Source organism: Anabrus simplex, chromosome 4, assembly GCF_040414725.1.
Source record: "Anabrus simplex isolate iqAnaSimp1 chromosome 4, ASM4041472v1, whole genome shotgun sequence".
Lineage (NCBI taxonomy): Eukaryota > Metazoa > Arthropoda > Insecta > Orthoptera > Tettigoniidae > Anabrus > Anabrus simplex.
In genome coordinates this window covers 29,558,307-29,574,473 of record NC_090268.1, presented here as the reverse complement: position 1 = coordinate 29,574,473, position 16,167 = coordinate 29,558,307, and positions in this window count along the sequence as shown.

The following is a 16,167-nucleotide window of genomic DNA, read 5'->3' as shown; positions in this document are numbered from 1 at the left end:
TCCCACTCCCCAGCTACTTTCCGCCAATATTTGAGCATGCTTATTTACTTGGGACGCAGTAGTAATGCCATCTTTCAGAGATGAGTGGCAGCGGAGGAGACAAATCACATCACAACAATGGTCAATGTAATGTTATTGTTGATCAGTTTCATGAGCTTCCTCTTGTCTTATTCTTGTAGTGATTGTTCTCTTACTGTTTTTCTCATTTTTGTATTCATCTTCACAATGTTCCTTGTCGATATGGATCGATGACCACGCCGTTTTACACCGTAAGGCAATCATGACAAAAAAAACCATCGCCAGTTAACACTGTTGAGAAATATTTCCATGTTGGCAATGTTCAGCGTTGATATGCACTAAACAACAAATGACTGAATTCATCAATTCTATTACTATTGTATGTGAGGTAAAACTTTTTTGTATTCTGTATAACTTTTTGTATGTATTACTTTTCCGTAGGACCAATAATGTAGGTGTTTAAAAATTCAGTTTTAGGCGCCTTCCCCTAAACTACCGTTTCATCCAGCGTGAATAAAATTATTTATAGCCTACACTGTAGTACCTTATTCCCTGACTTTACATACCGATTTTCTTGTGGTTAGCTATTCATACGGGCGAAGCTACAAAAATCGAAATTCCTGAATTCATGAATATCTCTGTTATCTCCGGTACGATAAAATGATCGGAAGTGTAATTCTGTATAGCTTTAGTTATGTAGTATTTATCGATATGACCACTAATAACATAGATATTAAGAAATTAAATCTTAGGCCTTCCCCTAAACTAAGAAGCATACGTGGCGCAGGTGGTAGGGCGCGGGTCTCTCACCGCTGGGTTCCGTGGTTCAAATCCCGGTCACTCCATGTGAGATTTGTGCTGGACAAAGGGGAGGCGGGACAGGCTTTTCTCCGGATACTCCGGTTTTCCCTGTCATCTTTCATTCCAACAACACTCTCCAATATCATTTCATTTCATCTGTCAGTCATTAATCATTGCCCCAGAGGAGTCCGACAGGCTTCGGCAGCCGGCACAATTTCTACCCTCGCCGCTAGATGGGGGCTTCATTCATTCCATTCCTGACCCAGTCAAATGAGTGGAAACAGGCTGTGGATTTTCATTTTATTTTCCCCTAAAATACAATTTCACTCAATGTGAACAAAATTATGTATAGCCTATATTGTACCGCCCCATTTCCCAACTATGAATACTGGTTTTCATTAAATTTTCTTCTGCCATTTTCTCGTGATGCAAGTACATACAGACAGACCGAGATGATGGAAAATTAAAATTGCATTTCCTTGTTACTGTGGACACGACCGATGCAAAAATACCAACAATCTTATTTTATATATAGAGAGATTCTGGATTTCTCCTGTTAGTGAAAAATGAAAATCCACAGCCTGTTTCTAGTCATTCGACCGGGTCAGGAATGGAATGAATGAACCCCCCATTTAGCGGCGAGGATAGGAAATGTACCGGCTGGCGAAGCCAGTCGCACTCCTGTGGGGCAATGATAAATGACTGATAGATGAAATTAAATGTTAATGGAAGTGTTGCTGGAATGAAATATGACAGGGAAAACTGGAGTACCCAGTTTCTCCTGTTAGTATTTTTATAAAATGTTTACTTCTGCGTGTTTTTAGATTAGATTTGTTTTGGAACAATTCTTAATTCAAATGTATTGTATAGCACGACTGTTAGAGTTAAATGTGTTCTACTATCTCTACAAACAAAGACTGTAAAAAAATATACATTCTTATAAATACTTTACATAGTTTTAAAAACTCAAAGTAGTGATAGGATTCCCACATTCTATATTCAAAATAAGTTAATGATCGGATTCACACCACCTGTGAGGATCTGATATTGTCCAAGTTGAATAGTAATAAATTAAAATTTACATTGCGATCTACCTGCAGTGAATGGAACTTTTTTAAATTCCTCATTTTTGATCGAGGAAATTCGAAGATAACAAAGGAAGTATTGGATTAAATACTCTGAGCCTAGGTTAGTCACAGTCCTGAGTTTCCAAGGCAAACACTTCATTCAGCTCGAAAGGACTCCAAATATATTGGTGTAATTACTGTTTCAAAAACGAAACACTCTGCGTTATAATAATGTTGTTTCTCTTTTCTGTTCTAGGTGAGTATTGGAGAATTCGTTATAAATGGCTGAGAATTATGAAGTTCTCTGTGGACCGTGAGTTGAATAGCTTGTCTTACTTAGAAAATTGTTGTGTTATGCATGATCATTGAATATTTCTTGTGAATAATCAATTATTTTTATTTTTTCTGGATCAAGAAGGTATGGCCATAACTACTTGTAAATTTGGGTACCATATTACCCGTAGACATTTTTAAAATCCAATGTTATTACCAAATGTTTTTCTCCTCCGCCGTCTTAGAATTCGAATAGTTAATTTGTTCTTACGCTTCACATCCTTTGAATAATTATCTAAAATCTCTCTTCCTGTCTGGCACTTAGTTTAAACGTCGTTTGTGGAATTCTTGTTTCGTGCATTCTTTTAGCATGGTCTTTGCTGTTTCTTTTTTTTTCTTTTCCTTTTTTAACAATTTAACCATTTAGCTTGACGTCGCACCAGGTTTTATGCCGACGGTGGGATAGGAAAGAGCTTGGGTAAAAGTTCAGCCTTACTCACGCAAGTTTATAACATAGTAATCATGGCTGACGGTGGGCGAATGAACACTGCCATTGGTTGAAGGCTAGTCCAATGAAATGCCGTTCCCATAATTCAATACAGGCAGAAATTATGACCAACTTACGCGATGACAAGACCTAAGAGTGAGGCAATGTAAAAGAATAACCATGTGAAACAAATAAGATTAACAATATCTGGCTATCTTGAAGTATGGCAGTGACATTTCATAGGGCAAATCTTCAGGCGATGGCACAGTCCATTCGTGCCACCACCAGCCACGATTATATAAGAACATGTGGAAATAGTTGAGACGTTTCGATGCAGTAATTACGATTCTAATCACGACAAACCATACAAAGAAGGTATTTTTTCTAGCACTGGCATACCAACCACATTCCCGACCCCCTTGTACTCGGCGACGACATGAAAAAACAACACGATTGAACTTCTCATTCACTAATAATTAAACTTGTAACATTAATAACGCATCCATCGCACGATGCCATGTCAATGGAATTAGATATGTTTTCTGTATCAACAATGGACAGATGCACTGCTGCCTAGATGTGGAGGCGCTATGTACGAAGAAAGACGTAGCAGGCTTTGCTGCTATCAATCGTATCATTTCCTGACCAGTAACCCACATAGAATGGCGTGGTGCAGTAATGTGAAAAGAAAGGTGATTGTGGTCCAGGGCTAAGTACCGTAACACGTGAAAAGAAACGTAATTGTGGTCCAGGGCTAAGTATCCTAACATGTGAAAAGAAACGTAATTGTGGTCCAGGGCTAAGTATCCTAACATGTGAAAAGAAACTTAATTGTGGTCCAGGGCTAAGTATCCTAACATGTGAAAAGAAAGGTAATTGTGGTCCAGGGCTCATTACCATAACCAATCCAGACCAATGGTCTTATCCATGCCCTACCTTTACTGGGGGCTTACCCCCACAGACCCCTTTGCTAACAGATGGACTAGTTCCTAAGTACAGTGGTTGGCAGCTTTGTGCTTCGTCATCGGCGAGTCGTCTGCGAGAAATAAACATAGGACAGTCATACCGCACGTAGATATTGCCGATGCAAGCGGTAACCATTGTACTAATGCTGCATGAGATGGCCTGAAGTTTTAATAAGGGCTTGTATTGGCAAGGAAACGGCCTTGGTCTTGATTAAGGTACAGCCCCAGCATTTTCCTGCTGTGAAAATGGGGAAACCACGGAAAATCATATTCAGGGCTGCCGACAGTGGAGTTCGAATCCCTTATCTTGTGCATGCCAAGCTCACAGCTGCACGACTAACTCGCCCGGCACAGTTTAATTTACATACTGTAGTTATTTTATAATTATTCAATCGTGGACAAGAATTGAACTGATCGTCGTCATCATCATGCAACCATGCAAAACTACAACGTTTGTATAATCAGAATATCTATTCACCGATCAAGTGGCTACAGCTCGCCATTTGTTGTGTCCGCCAGCGTGTCAAACACAGTACACTTAAGAAACAATCCAGGAACTGGATAATAAAATACACAAATAAATGGAAATAATGCACATGGGGAATACAATTAAACACTATATTCCCTTTGTGTGTTTTCAAGAAGTGTTGTTCACTAATTTGCAAAGTATCGTGCTTTAAGTTTAATAATAAGTAACTAATATTTCATGAAGACTGAAGGTGAATGTACAGTGGAACCTGGAGATCTCGAATCACCTCGGGACCTAATTTTTTTTTTCGAGTTATAGAGAACATAGTTTTTGAGCATGTATGGCACATAATTGAATCATATGTATCTACGGGCTTATACTGATTATATTATTTTAGTTAGTAATGTTTTATTTTACCTGGCAAGATTAAGGCCTTCTCTTCCGTCTAACCAGGCACTGAAATATACATATATTACATTGTATCACTTTACAGTAATAGATTTAATACTAATTAAATTAATAGTAATATGAGAATGATAATTGATAAGGTTAAATGAAGATGAAATAAATTAGGTATAATAAAAGGATAAATTCTTAAAACTAATATCCTACGTGTAAAAAGAGGTAGAACATAAAATTTAATAAAAATTGAAAAACAGATCGGGTAAAAATTTTAGACTAATCTTCTACCAGAACATCCGTGACAATAGAATGGTAGTAAGTAGCAGCATCAAGTTTAAAGATGAACCTTACTGATGCATAAAATGTCTCCACAGAGCTTCCTTGAAAGTGCGAATAGCGCTTAACCCTCTGATATTTTCGGGAAGGAGGTTCCACTCCCGGCAGGCAATTACCGTGAATTATTTATCGTAGATGGCAGATCTATGGGTAGGTAAAGCAAGGATGGAATTATTAGTGGATCTAGTGTTAAGATTGTGATAAAAAGATAGGTATTTGAAATATGAAGTAAGGTAAAATGGCTGTGAAGAATGAAGGATTTTATGAAGAAGGCATAGGGTATGAACAGTGCAACGGATTTCTAGTCGGGGCCAAGATAGGTGGTTATATGAAGGAGTTATATGGTCATAGTACCGTAGGTTACAGACGTATCTCACACATGCATTTTGACCACGTTGTAATCTGCTCAATAACTTGCACCCAGCATCTCTATAAATCACGTCGTAATAGTCGAAATGAGGGAAAACCAGAGCTTCTACCAACATATTTTTTAGTACTTAAAAATATACAAATCAACTCTATTTTGCGGCATCACTTTCATTATAACACTTATTAAAGATTTGTTTTAGAAAACAGGATACAATACATAGAGTAGTGAAACAAAAAACATACCTCCGTTAACACCTTTGGAATAAAATATCCGTTAGTCTCTTATGTTTGTCAGAGTTAATCTCTCCTCCCATCACGTTAAAACTTGTCAGTACTAGGCAGCCAAGATTCGTAAATGGAGTTTTTCATCCGTGACTTCGAGGGTTGCTTTCGTACGTGACCGGTAATTAATTTACACCCGAGGCTTCGCCGATTTTCCGATCACTAGAAGTTTTAGTTTTTCGGTTCCCGTCATGTTAGCTCCCAACATTATTGTAAACCTACCGTTTCTCACAAACCATACATGCCGTATTGCACAGTTAATGTTGCACAAAATTCCAGTTACAGAGTATTTTTTGCTACAAGGGAGGAAATGTTTGCTTCGAAAAATAGAGAAATCCGTATAATCGGATTTCGAGTAATAGAGAAATAAATATACGTGAAGAGTGGACGAACGGCGGGGAAATATTGAAAATTCGAATAATGGAGGTTCGACTGTATATGTATAAGCAGGCAGTTTCGTAGCCTGAGTCCCACCTTGTTAAACAAGATATTTAATAAAAAATTAATTAGTAAATTAATATACCGAGTTAGTTTGTTGCGCGGTTCATGACAAGTAACTGTTATCTTGCATTTGGGAGATGGTGGGTTCGAACCCCATCGTCGGGAGCCCTGAAGAAGGTTTCCAGAGATTTTCCATTTTCACATTAGGCATATGCTGGGGTTGCACCTTTACTTAGGCTACGGTCGCTTCCTTCCCACTCCTACCAGTCCTAGCCCGTTTCTTTCTTAACTGTCGCCGTAAGATCTGCCTGGATCGGCGCGCCGTAAAACAAGTTGCGAAAATAAATAAATAAATAAATAAATAAATAAATAAATAAATAAATAAATAAATAAATAAATAAATAAAGGAGAATCCAGGTCTTCTGTAATAACATGTACACTTGGAAATTTGGCATACTTGTAAAGAAGTATGGTCAGCGACACTAAATAGTTTTTTGGGGGGGACAAATCAGGAAGAACACTGAAACGACTTATCAACCAACTTCGTGAGACACTGATTCAACCTAAATCAGTCACATTTGAACCAGCCCAGTCATACGACGGGCCTAGAGCTCCAGATTGCCATGTCTGATTTGACAGTACCACCAGCTGTTCCCGTAGAAAATACACCAACTCTCGATATGGCAGTGACACCACGACAGAATCCCAATGTTCAGCAAACGTAGGTGTCCGCAGATCTTCGAGACATTCTCGACTGCCTGTGCGGTTTCGTGATTTTGTTTTGTGAACCAACTCAGATATCTTTTCTTCTCGACTGTCCTGTGAAAAGTGAAGTTCCTTTTTTTCTTCTCAAATTCCATGGTTTATCTGTACTTTCTCTTATGTAATTAGTCTATATTCCTTATCTGATATGTTCACAACTTCAAAGTGTTTGTTTAAAATTCAGTGTGTAATACGAATCTAAATGGGGGAGACTGTAGCGTATTTTCAAACTATTGAGGGCGCTGGTATCATCAGCTTAAGGACACACAGACGTATACTCTCTGAAGTGAACTGTTCTTCTCATTTGGACTTTCATTACAAGGAATAGATACACCATGCTTTGCAGCACATGCATATTCAAGTTAAATAAATTATGTAAAGTGTTTATATGTATATTGAGTACAGTGTTCAGAACATAACAGACTGATTAATTTTCCCCTCTACGTTTGAACATATTGAAGAAGTAGTAATGTATTGATGTGCCTTGTTTGCTACATTCAGTAGGCTTGCAGCTATCGACTAGTGCACTGCGCTGGGAGTTACTGCCCTCTAAATTACTAACTCATATGAAAATGACTGGGCTTATTCCCTGACATTCTCGGCCTCGTATTTCTTTGTGGTCTACAATTATGATGTAACTACAGGCATCCGGTTCTCTTCAGGTCGTAAAGAAGGTTCCATTACCTCCTCCCTTGACCTTAAGCGTGTTAATTTGGGAGGATGTTTGATTACATGTTGATAACACAATAGCATCTTTTCACTTTAATTCGATCCTTTGCCACTTTCCCATCAGTCTCCAGCAATAGCCTTGAAATGAGGAAGCGGTTCGGAAACATCCTTACTTCCTGCTTAACCATTTTCATTCATGGGAAGAAACCTGGGGGCATTCTCTTCTGAAATGCTGTTGATAAACAATTCAATTCTTTTTTAAATATTCATCTTTTTCGGAATGCAACTATCATACAATAATTCAAGAGTAAACCACTAAATGATAGAAATGGTCTAGTAGTGACATACTCGTAGCATATAAAATAACATGTCCTGACAGACTCATCATCGCCAAGCCCAAAAAACTAGACATAAATGAAATTTTGGGATTACATTTATAATACAGTGTATGTGCTCTCTAAGGGAGGATTTTTGGATATTCCGTCGCTAAGGGGGTGAAAATGGGGATGAATTTAAAAAATTATAATATCTGCATCTTAAAAACTTAACAGTTTAAAGGCGATTGGTATTTAAAAATAAAGAAACACCTATTTTTTGTTTTCAGAAAATCCACTTAAAGGGGTGAAAATATTTGAAAAAAGGGTGAATGAGTGAATGAGTTTAATTCTGTTTTGAGGATTTATACATCAGAAACTGAATATGTTAAAGACCTGAAAATTGGTATTTGGAATCTCCTTTAAAAATAAAGAAACATGTATTTTTTCGACTTGAGGACTGTTTCTCACATGTGCAGTTCTAAGTCGCATGTTTCAGAGTTAGCTCTGCCAGCAGCCTGGTTTACAAAGAGGTTCTGGGGTACATGAATCTGATATTTATCGGTGAGTTTTTATACTTTAGGGGATTTTCAGATAATGTCTTAATGCAGTACCGAGGAATGATTACTTTTATCAAATTACGAAATTCACGCGAGCGAAGTCGCAGGTAACAGCTAGTTTGTAGTATATAACTCTACTTGTTCAAAGCGCTTGTAGCCTCACATTTCATTAAAAATAAAAACGGAAAGAGCTAACGTATAAAACTGATTAATCAGGTATGAGGAAATTATGCTTTTTCTTCTGTACATTCTTGATCTATGTTCGCAATGAGAGTACCTCCTAAGATGAGGTAGACTTTGTTTGTTGGAGTGCTAAAGATCTTGTTTGACTGAAGTTATCAGTAATTTCAAAGAGAAGGAATTATCAGTAGCTCCTTCGTGGATTTGAATCTCTGCCATCACCTTTGGTGTCCGATAAAAGATGAAATCCGCTAAACCGTATTTCTCTTACTCTCTGCAGATCCATTCTACAGTAGTCATGTGGTCATGATTAGCTTAAACTTGACCACATTCAAAGTATAGCGCCGGCTTCATTTCACTCAGCCTTGCGAGACTTTCCGACAAGCAATCCATTTGTGTAATACAGCATTTGGACGTTTATAAACATAACAGAGCTTGTCCGGAAAATTCATTTTAATGGCAATCGGGTCGACCACATTCATCTTGGGACGTCCAGAATGGCAATTATAGAACTGTAAAGCTACAAATACTAAACGCACTTATATTGTAAATAGAATTCGCAGTAAATTTCGGACGTTCTCAAGACTTGACTCCGCATTTTCCCAGTTCATATAGCAATAATTCATGGCAGTTATTTTTTAACTCAAAAATCGGGTCTGACTTCGTCACTAGCCCTTTACCAAGGCAGACCACTTTCGAACCCCAGTCAAGGAAAGTAGAATTTTCGAAATGAAAACCTATAGTTCGGATTCCGTTTGAAACTAAACTACAGTGGATTGTGATTTAAATTTCGTAGAACTTCAAGTTTACTTTTTACTTCACCGCAAATGTCTAACTGTCAGTCCGTGACCTCAAACTATGGCTATGATTTCTTTCCTTTTTTATATTGACGACTGGGTTTATTCCCCGACGTTCCAGCATCACATCGAATCATGATCCTACTAGTAGTATTCTGTTCGCAGAATTTCATACCAAATCTTGATTAGGTCCTACTTAGCTGAATGTCCGTTAAGCCTTCAACCCCGAGGCCTGTTGGATCCTGAGATATCACCACCAAAACTTGTGTGGTTATAGGAAAATAACGAAAACCAACGGCGGTGTCATAATGAAACGAACGAGGCACAACCAGGTGTGAGGTAGTTTGCCATTGCTTTCCTCACCCTTGGCGGAATATAGTCTAAAATAAGAAATATGAATTCTTAGATTGCAAAGAATGATTCCTTTTCCACACCTTAAAAAACCCTTATTTGCTGGCATGTATCGAAATAATGTCATAAACTATAGCAGGAGAAATTCTAACTTGGAATTTCCTACACCAAAAGAATCCCACAAAAATTGTTCACATTCCCAAATTCGAAGTCTTAAAACCGTGGTAGAGGATTAATGAATGTGTGGTGCCGGTTACTGTTCTATCCTGTCGTTGAAATCTCTTAATGAAGATAGTGTTTATGATGATAATACTAATAATAATATTGCTGGTTTTACGTCTCATGAACTACTTCTATAGTTTCTGAAGACTCCGAGATGCCAGCATTTTGTTTCTTAGAAGTTTCCTTGCGTGTTGAAATTTTCGACGCGAGAGTGACGTATTTGACCTCCAAGTACACTCGACTGAGCCGGGATCTAATGCGCCAACTTGGGATCAGATATCTAGCACTCCGCCGTCCGAATCACTTAGTCCGGCAGCGTTTATACTGCTTGTCATATTGAGATTCGTCCTGTAGCTATGGTCTTTGAGTTGTTATTTGAACCATGGGTTCCTAGTATATCAAATGAAGTTTAAAAATTATAACTTCAGTAAAACGTCTGTCTATTACAATATTAATTATTTCCTGTTTTCTTAATTACGACAAATTTCTTCAGTGGATATAACTTCTTCCCTAATTGTCTCCATTGTTTGAGGACATTACAGTAGAGTGGCTTGAAATCTGGCTTCTTACCAAGGCGGCCGTGGCGCTAATCCCGGCTAGACATGTGGGAATTTTGAAATGAATATTCGCGCCCCTTTGGTACAGATTCTACGTAAAACTGTACATCCTGTGGCTACTATCATGATATCAACAGTAATGTAAAACCACAAACTTGTTTCCATTTTTTGTTTCGTGTTTATCCCTCTTTTATATATTTTATAAACCGTATTACGGATATGTGTTGTAAGTTAGATGAATCGATTCTTATGCAGATCAGCCTTTTGAAAAACTTATACCAGCAACTAAGAAGCTCTATTAATCCATAACTGCCTGTCGGTTGACGAATTTGCTTGTTTTTCAAATGGAGATTGTTCTTTTGAATTCTCGTCTACAGAAGATCGGTTTAGAACTCTGCCAACAATATTTCGTAAAAGTCAGTACCAAGTGAACCAGGAATTCTGAGTGAATTTCATCGAAACCAGGTGCTTAACATCCTTGCGAGCTGTATCGATATCGTACAGTATGTTGTAAATGGTTGAGAGTAGCTTGGTGTTTGTGGCGTTCTAAACTTCAAGGTTTGAATCTGTTGGCATATGTGCTTGTTATCCGGTGTTGCCTGAGAAGTTTCCACAACGTACTGTGTCATTTTTTTACAATATGTTTTACGTCGTGCCGACACAGATAGGTGTTATGGCAACGATGGGATAGGAAAGGCCTAGGAGTCGGTAGGAATCGGCCGTGGCCTTAATTAAGGTACAGCCTCAACATTTGCCTGGTGCGAAAATGGAAGAGCACGTAAAACCAGCAGCTTCAGGGCTGGCGAAAGGGGGGCTCGAACCCACTATCTCCCGGATGCAAGCTCACAGCTGCGCGCCCCTAACCGCACGGCCGACTCGCCCGGAGGCCCGGGTTCGATTTCCGGCTCTGCTACGAAATTTGAAAAGTGATACGAGGGCTGGAACGGGGTCCACTCAGCCTCGGGAGGTCAACTGAGTAGAGGTGGGTTTGATTCCCACCTCAGCCATCCTGGAAGTGGTTTTCTGTGGTTTCCCACTTCTCCAGACAAAAGCCGGGATGGTACCTAACTTAAGGCCACGGCCGCTTCCTTCCCTGTTCCTTGTCTATTCCTTCCAATCTACCCATCCCCCACAAGGCCCCTGTTCAGCACAGCAGTTGCGGCGGCCTGGGCGAGGTACTGGTCATTCTCCCCAGTTGTATCTCCGGCCCAGAGTCTGAAGCTTCAGGACACTGCCCTTGAGGGTTAGAGGTGGGATCCCTCTCTGAATCCGAGGCAAAAACCGATCCTCGAGGGTAAACAGATAAAGGGGAAGAAGAAGTAACAAAATGACATATTGTCAAATGAACGACTCCATTAAACAAAACCAGTAATTGAGAAGGTTAAATGTAAATGTCCAGAAGCCACAAAGAAGGTGTTGGTGTCAGCTAACAATGCCTTCCTTGAAATTGTGAGTTTATGTACTACTGTTTAGTGAAGACCTCTGCAAGAGTAAGAAATTTGATGCCGTACTTACGTGTTGTGTCTCGAGTCTGTTCCCCATTTAAGGAGGCACCATTATTTATGAAGATACGAAATATAGCGTCCCATGTCAACTCCTAAAATAGTAGTCACGGGTAATCAACAGACGTGTTTTGCTCTCTAATTGTGTAATATGAAGACTGCGTGGGCCTTCACATTTGTCGTGCTTGACAGTCTGCCGTTTGGTCTGTGAAGATGTATTTTACCTGTCATTATGTATGTAAAAATCGAAGCTTCTCTTTTCTATACTAAACGTCAGTCTTATGATGATGGTGGCAGTAATAAAACATAATACATTCCATCGGTGAATTATGTCCTCAAATTAGAACCTCTGGATTAAAGTTTTGCTACCGCCATTTGTAGAAGAGGATGGACGTTCTTAACCATATTTTTAAACTTCATAATCTCCTCCCTATGCAGTTAAATCCTAATCAGTCACTCATGCCAACTTGAATGCATAATAGCATTCCATTAACTTGGCATGGTGACAGTGAGGCCGGACATAGAACATTCATGTGTTTTATTTTTGAAGTTCATTAGCTGAATAGTAAAGGACTTCAGATTACCTAGCATTATTTCTGTGAGACTGTAAATATCCATTGTTTATGAAACTTGAAAGAAATCACTGAAGTATTTTGTCCCCAGAAGTATTTGACGGAAGATACGAATAATGAGATGAGAATCTTATTTTGTTTTACAAGTTACTTTACGTCGCACCGAGACAGATAGGTGTTACGGCGACTATACGACAGGAAAAGGCTAGGAGTGGGAAGTAAATGGCCGTGGCCTTAATTAAGGTACAGTCCCAGCATTTGCCTGGTGTGAAAATAGGAAACCACAGAAAACCATCTTCAGCGCTGCCGACAGTGGGGTTCGAACCCACTACCTCCCCAATACTGCATACTGGCCGCACTTAAGTTACGGTAGGTTATATGTCGAACCATTGTATTATTTCTGTTTGACAGTTTTCACATCACCAAATCGCTGCTTTTTAACTTTAACTTCAGTTTAATTTGATGAAACCTATGAATGTTCGACTGTGCACCGCTTACAAAACAAATAAAATTTATCACGTTTTTCAGTCAGAAATCTCTTTAATTCATCGACCTTGAGGGCACAATATCTTATGTCATTAATGTTAGTTTGCAAAATTACCTCGCGTTATTTCTGTGAGACTGTAAATATTCATTGTTTATGAAACTTCAAACAATTCGCTGAAGCATTTTGTCCCTAGAAGTACTGTCTTCACTGGCTTGACCGGAGATATGAATAAGTTGCTTTACGTCGCACCGACACACACATGTCTTATGGCGACGATGGGGCAGGAAAGGGATAGGAGAGGGAAGGAAGTGGGCGTGGCCTTAATGAAGGTACAGCCCCAACATTTGACTGGTGTGAAAATGGGAAACCACGGAAAACCATCTTCTGGTATGGCAACAGTGGGGTTCGAACCTGATATCTCCCAAATGCAAGCTCACAGCTGTGCGCTCCTAACCGCACGGCCAACTCGCCCGGTCCAAAGCTAGTAAATCAAGCCCTGCTGAGTACATGATTTACCCGAAAGAGGAGTCCCTTGTACGCTGACCACAACACAACGCGAGCCGTAATGCCCCATAAAAGGAGACGCACAAATAATTTCATTCGATTTACACGTAGAGATTACACAAACCACCATGCATTTCATTTAATTAGTAGCTGGAATAACGTTACCTGAATTATGGTATTCAAACGCTAAATGCATTCCACAGTTGGTCAATGGAAATGATAACAGCACAATTTCGAATGCAAAAACGGGCAAATGGATTTTAAACTCATTAGTTACGTGTCAACTCCCATTTCTGGTCAGCTTTTCCGTTTATAGCATCGAGTCAGAATGTGGTGCAGGCTATGGACACCAATGGTCTTTAGCACCCTTTCCCCTAGTACAGAAGCCTCCGTGGCTCAGGTGACACCGGGTCGTCCTCTCACCGCTGGGTTCCGTGGTTCAAATCCCGTGTAAAATTTGTGCTGAACAAGAAGGAGGCGGGACAGGTTTTTCTCCGCATACTCCGGTTTTCCCTGTCATCTTTCATTCCAGTAGCATTCTCCAGTACCATTTCATTTCATCTGCCAGTCATTAATCATTGCCCCAGAAGAGTGCGACAGGCTTCGGCAGCCGGCATAATTCCTATCCTCGCCGCAAGATGCTTGACCCGGTCATGACTAGAAAACAGGTTGTAGGTTTCCTTTCCCCTAGTACAGTGTCCACCAACTGGCTGACGAGTGATATCGGAGAGCCCGTGTGACGTAAGGGCGCAGAGTGGTTAGGCGCTTCAGTCGTACTGCCTCACCGGCTAGAATATTAAACATTCCTTCACGAATTCACCATCACTGAACGGTCTACGTTTCCTTGCAAATAAATATGTAATTTTAAGCCTCAGTCAAATTGTTGACTCACTGATCGTCAGTGTTATTTAATTTATCTTTCAATTCTGAAATTACAGGTACCGGTTCTTCGCCTTGACGCTTATCAGAATCTGTAGCGTGACACAAACTGTAGTGGCTTTGTAAATTATATATATCGTAGCTCTTTTCTACAAACTAAACATTTAGCTGTAGCATTCCTATCATTTTTAACAAATAAATACAGATCTTCCCATAAAGATAAAAAGGTCGGAGGCATAGATAGCTTGTCGTACTGTGATGTGCTCCGTGCTTATGTAGGGCACTGTAGGACTACTAACACCGCTATGTACGACACAAAATGTGCCTACTACAAAGCGAGGCAACCCCTTCGTTCCACTGTACGGCCGAAGCGCCTGACCACTGTGAGCTCTCCGTAGTATCTACTGTTTTCCCAAAAATATGGGGAATAATCGGGGCGTGGACATTAGGCTACACTTCAAAACAACAGAAAACGTCCGTGTGGACATACATTACGTCTTACAGTCGATTGTTTTCGAGTTATATCTGTTTTTCTTATCAGTTCGAATGGAGGGGATATTTTGTATTAATTTTGCAGTGAGGAAATCTGTCTTTGTATCATCCAACTCAACCATCTATGAGTTCTTCCTCCTTGGCCAAAATAATATAAGATTCTCTCATTGATGCCAACGGCCGTAGCCGTGTTGAAACACCGGATCCCGTCAGATCTCCGAAGTTAAGCAATATTGGGCGTGGTCGAGATTTGGTTGGTTGCCACGCGCTATTGATGTGGTGGGGCGGGGGGGGGGTGCGGGAATGGAGGGGCTGAGAGGAACTGGCCACCCTACCGTACGTAAACTCCAGCTCAGGCACACCTCTGCGGAGGTTCGGACCTGCCTTCGGGCAGAACAAAAGCCTTACCTTACTCTCATTGATACACTGAAGAAAATGGAAATTGCAACACCCAGAAGGAGTGGTGCTACATTGCTGCAATTGAACATGCAGGACGAGTGTTCGGTTGCGCTTCGATGATTACACTTTCAGGTCCCTCTGACCGCAAGTTTGGACAACAATCAATACAAGATGTGCCCACCACGAGCTGCAATACATTGATGAATTCGTCGAGGCATGGAGTCAATTAGGCCCTGGATCTCTTCCTGAGGAATTGTAGCCCATGCCTGCTGCACTGCACGGGTCAGTTGTTCCAGAGTTGTGGATGGCTGACGACGGTTGGCCAGTTGTCGACCGATCATGTCCCACACATGCTCAATAGGACTGAGGTCCGGGGATCTGGCGGGCAATTCTAAGGTTGTGATGTCGTGGACAGCTTCTCTGGAGATGCGTGCAGTGTGAACCCGGGCATTGTCCTGCTGAAACATCCAATTAGCAATGTTCGCCATCATAGGGACAACCACTGGATTGAGTACCCTATCAACGTACTGTCGAGCAGTCATAATGCCCTCAACGAGCACTAATTGTGATTTCACATTAAAGCCAATAGCTCCCCAGACCATAATGCTTGGTATTGGCCCTGTGTGCCTCACGACAATAAGATCTGGGTGGCCCCTCTCCCCGGTACGTCGGCGCACACGATTCCGGCGATCACTGCGGGCAAGACAGAAGCGCGATTCATCACTAAAGACGACCCTATGCCATTCGTCGACCCACGTCGATCTTTCTCGACACCAGGCCAGCCTTACACGTCGCTGTTGTGGGGTCAATGGAACATCTTCTGCAGGGACACGGGCTCGTAAGCCAGCTGCACGCAGGCGATTACCAACTGTTTGTTGTGTAACGTGGGGTGCCACAGCTGCTCGAAATTGCGCTGCTGTTGCATGGGGTTCCATCCGGGCCATCCGAATGATGCGGCGATCCTCTCGCACAGTTGTCTGTCGCGCTGGGCCTGTGCCAGGTCTACGAGT